This window comes from Vidua chalybeata, chromosome Z (assembly GCF_026979565.1).
Source record: "Vidua chalybeata isolate OUT-0048 chromosome Z, bVidCha1 merged haplotype, whole genome shotgun sequence".
NCBI classification, from domain to species: domain Eukaryota; kingdom Metazoa; phylum Chordata; class Aves; order Passeriformes; family Viduidae; genus Vidua; species Vidua chalybeata.
The window spans coordinates 10,800,989-10,805,874 of NC_071570.1; the positions used below are offsets into that span (position 1 = coordinate 10,800,989).

The 4,886-nt window shown below is 43.2% G+C and overlaps 1 long non-coding RNA gene across 1 annotated transcript; it reads right to left on the reverse strand.

The window, feature by feature from the left end:
• Nucleotides 1-393: 393 nt before the first annotated feature.
• Nucleotides 394-4,305, reverse strand: LOC128782085 (uncharacterized). The gene is made up of 3 exons (XR_008428645.1): nt 4,229-4,305; nt 765-995; nt 394-584 (listed from the first exon to the last, which is right to left on the reverse strand). It is a non-coding gene; the product is annotated as an uncharacterized LOC128782085 (long non-coding RNA).
• Between the last annotated feature and the right edge of the window lie 581 nt (nt 4,306-4,886).

Consider the following 4,886-nt stretch of genomic DNA (forward strand, 5'->3'; position numbering starts at 1 on the left):
AGATCACAGAATATTCTGAGCTGAAAGGGATGCACAAGGAACAGCAAGTTCAGCCCTTAAGTGAATGGCCCATACAGGGATCAAACCCACAACTGTGTCATTATTAGCAGCATGCTCTAACCAACTGGGTTATATAGAAAGTATCCAAAATTCATAATCTAGACAAAGAATATTGAGTGCTGTCACAGGAAAGCCATCAGAAATAAATCAAAACTGGATTTTATGTTGCAGAAACTTTACTCTTAACATTTTTGATAAACACTTGTTTTGTTTTACACATACCTACAGTGAGACGTGCAGAAAACCAGATCAGAATATATGCAGATTTGGGTTTTATGCCAATAAAGTAGTATAGCATTTATTATCTGTCTTAGAAGAAGTGGTATGAAAGAATCTCAGCAGAAAATGTTTTGAACATGCAAGCATTTCTACTACATGCAGGGTAAACACAAAATAAAAGAGCAAGAGAGCAAGTAGAAAAGCAATATGAATTATGCTGCAACTGTAAATTGCAATCGATGAAAATTGGCACTTGCTGATCTTCAATCCACAGCAATCCTACATTGGTGGAATCTTCCAAGTTTCTGGAAAGGTAGACAGCTGTTCAATTTTCTCTGTGCTCATGGTGGATACACCAAAAAGCCATCAATGCCTTTCTTGGTCATTGAGTACTTTCTGCTGCCCTAATCTATGCCAAAAGAACATTGGGTCTCTGGGCTGGTCACAACAGGATACTCTTGCCACTGGTCCCCTTTTAGACTTACCTCAGCCTCCAAAACAGATAACTGTTGATATCACACTGTCATTCCAGAAATATGGCTAGCTTCCTCCTTGCTGTATCCTGATCGTGGCTTTGCGTTGTTTTCCCTGGTCCGGGGCAGCTCTGGAGAGCCTGGCTAAAGGTGCTGTTTCTCAGCCAGACCAGGGTGCCGTGTGGCCTGGGTGCTGTGGTGTTCAGTGCACCAGCGGCAGCTGGCCACGTTCTGCAACTGGCGCTGGGACGAGGCAAAGAGGCAAAGTAATGTCCACACTGTCCTGTGTGGCTGGAGACCTTTTATTGTCTGCCCCCAGCACCCACATGGACAGAAATGGCGATGGGACCGAGGGTGTGTGGGGTTTTATAGGGGGCAGGCAGACCCGGGCGGAAGCCCTCCCACCCAATGGGGACAGGCAACGTGGCGGTGACGTGGGCCACGGTAACCAACGGGAACGCAACAGGGGCGGATACAGGGTTCCAGGATGAAAAGGGATGTGGGGATGGGGTAACTGACACAGAAGTTTCAGGAATGAACAGGGGGTGGTTACAGGACTGACGTGGGGAATCTCCAATGGCAGGCAGCCTGGAGCGAACCATCGCAGGGGGAACAAAGGTGTACACAGAACCGGCTAACTAACATTATAAAGCCCCTAATCTGAACACAACCCAGAATGTAACACCTGATGACATTAGGGTGGGTACGTTGTGCACTGATGTCCACCCAAGCCTTATACTTCTGTGGGCCTGGTGTGCCAGGCAGTCAGATCCACACAGTCCTTCAAATGCAATTGTCCATTTCCTTCTTTTGGCGTAAGTCAGAGAGATTGTGTTCCTGGTCAGAGTATTCACTGCTTGACCATAGCAGTGCCAAAAGTCCTTCCACCACAATCATGGCACTCTCAGTCCTTCTTCTGTGTGTAGAGAATCACTGTTTGCCTTCTATTGTCTCAGCAGCAGCTAGAGTGACAGTCTTCTTGAATAACCCCTTTCTTCACAGCTGTCTTCCTCCCCAGTTTGCAGATGTGGGCTTGTAGCTTCAAGGTAGGTTAACCACTCCAGTTCCTTGTATCCTCTCACTGGTCACACAAGAAAAAACAGAATGCATGGGGCACAATTGGGATAGAGCTATCTTTCCTCATAGCAGCCAGAATCAGTACAATTCCATGTTTGGGGTTTTCTTGTTTCAACCATCTTGGCTGCAAGGTCACATTGATAAATTTATTACAGGTGCAATTTAAAAAAACCAACTTTACTCATAAAGCTGGAAAAGAAATATATCCAGACAATTTCCTTGCAAGAAGGTAAATCAATATCTTTAAATATATGGTCGTGTAATAAATAGAAAAATAAATATAATGGCTGTCATTTCATATCCAACTTGATGAACTAAAAGATAGTTTAAGAATACTTTGTATTCTAAGAAAATAAATGTGCCTAGGTTAATTTATATATCTGATTGGGAAAAGAGTAAAAAATATAAACTACTTTGATTAGCCCATGAGAAAATACAGTAGCAGTTGATGGTGTCCAAAATCCATACTGTATTACCATATTGTCTAAAAATAACTTTCTCTATAGACAATACTATTTGTCCCTACTTAAAGACAAAATGAAAAAAATGTTCAAGAATGCTAAGTAATGCAATTTACTGTTTAAGTTTAAAGGCTGTAGCAGTCATGACAGAGGTCTGAGGTGCTAATGAATCCTGTAGACACATCTAAAATGAGGATCTTGAGCTGGCCTATAAAGAAGATAAAGAATCTACGTGATGGATCTGTCCCATGCAGATATTCAGTATATAACCTCTACTTAACATGTTCATAATTGATCTATTTCATTTGCTTCACCTGAAAGGGGGAGTTTGTTGATGAAATAGGCATCAAAGTACAGTTTTCCTTAGTCAGTGTTTTGCCATTAGGATAGAATAGCTTGGACTCCGTAAATACCTCACTGAATCTCACTAATTACATTAATTGGCCCCCTTCGCAGGAGTAAGTATATGTATAGATACATATTTGTGGTGCCAGCGAGTTCAGCAAATTTCAGATGGAAAAAGAGTGCATAGTTTCAAACTTCTGTTACACTTATTCACTGATAAATGAAATGGAATCCAGGTTTTTCTTTGTCACAAAGAAAGGTCACAGACATGAAACAAAATACCAATAGCCACTAGTATGTGATTGTGTCCTGGTAAATCCATGATTGTATTGGGTAAATTAAGAGGAAGTTTATCAAACAAAGCAATTGCTGGAAATACTGCAACTTTATAAATGAAATTTATAAGCCACATAATTTCTTTTTTAAAATCTTATTACTTATATGGTACATATACATTTGCTTGTTAGTTGGCTTTAAAATAAGTATTCATATGTTGTCTCTGAGAAAATCCCTAAAAACTGATCACACTTACATTCATACCAAAGTATAGCAATGAGTAAAAGAGAAAAAAAAATTCACAAAGCATACATTTTGAAAAATTCATGTATGGGGACAATACATGTAATTATTCTGCCAGCAGGAATGCATAGTAAAGGAAATCACAATATCACCTATCAGAGGCTAGAAAGCAGGAGCAAGCTCGGAACATTCAGAACAGATTGAAATCAAGTCAAATGTGACACTCCACAGGACAGAGGATGGCACAGATGAACTTTTAAGAGTGTCTAAAGAAGAGTTCACAGCAAGTGCAAAAGATATCTAGGTTTCATATATATATGGTGTATATATTTACAAGTAAACAGGGCAAGCAGAAACCAAGCCTCCTTAGCTATAGCCAAAAAAATTACTAGCATAGTAGAAAAAAAAAAAAAAAAAAAAAAAATCCTGTCTTGCCATAAAGGATTCATTAAACATTTTCAGAAAACTTTATTTTGATTTTGGTGACAGCTGTTTGTCATAGTTGAAAAATGGCTTTGGTTGTGAATGATATTAGGGTGTATGTAATAACTGAGTGCATGTATGAGACACTGTCAAATACTGAGCTTTTGAACCCTTATGCATAAACCTTCCACTTGCTAGCTGCCAATGATACAATTCCATTGTAAATTTTGACAACATCCTAGCTAAACAAAAATGACATGTCCAGAATTGTCCAAATAATAAAGACACATGGGAGAGAACCATCAATTAGTAAGCTGATCGCATGCTGTGCTTCTGTATATACACATGGGAAAATTGAGAATTTGGAATCTTCCTAAAAGAGGAGACAGTGCCAAAACTAGGAGCTCCCAAAAGGAAGACGGGGGTTTTGAAAGAAGAAGGTGAAGACCTTTTCTGCAGCAAAAACCCTGTTGTGAGAAAAGTTGCTAAACGTCACAAACCTCTGTGGAGAAGGGATGCTCTGTGACCTTGGTTGTTGCATCCCGGGTTTGGGTTCAGATTAGGGGTTCTGATATATGTTAGTTAGCCGGTTCTGTGTACCCCTTTGTTCCCCCATGTTCCCCCTGCGGTGGTCCTCTCCGGGTCACTTACCATTGGAGCTTCTCCATGCCAGTCCTGTAACCACCCCCCATCCACTCCTGAGAGTTCTGTGTCTGTTACCCCATCCCTGCATTCCCTATTCGTCCCGGAACCCTGTACACACCCCTGTCGCATTCCCATTGGTTGCCGTGGTCCACGTCACTGCCACGTCACCTGTCCCCATTGGGCGAGGGGGCTTCCGCCCCCATCAACCCACCCTGTGGCGTGGGTTTTTGCTCTCCCCGGCTGCACGCGGCTCTTGGGAGCCTGGCTGTGGCGTAGCTTCCACGTGCTGCCGGGGTTTGCTGCCGCGGGTTCCCGGACACGGCTCCGTGTCTCGGGCGCGTGGGCTGGCCAGCCTCTGTTACCGTGCGCTAGGGACCCGGCAAAGAGGTAAGGAATTTGTCCATTTTCTCCGTGCTTGGCAGGAATGGTTTATTGGTCACACATGGCGCGGTTCGATGGAAAGACACGACCGCTCCCGGCACTCGCATGGGAGAAAATGGCGTCTGACTGCTGGCGGGATAGGGTTTTATAGAGGGGCGGGGCGAGAGGATCCACGGCCTGACGGCCAATAGGGGCAGTTGCCGTGGCGGTGACGCCAGCAACAGCAACCAACCAGAGAACCCCGCAGGGGCAGGCACTGAGCCTAGGGCTGAGCGGGATCGTG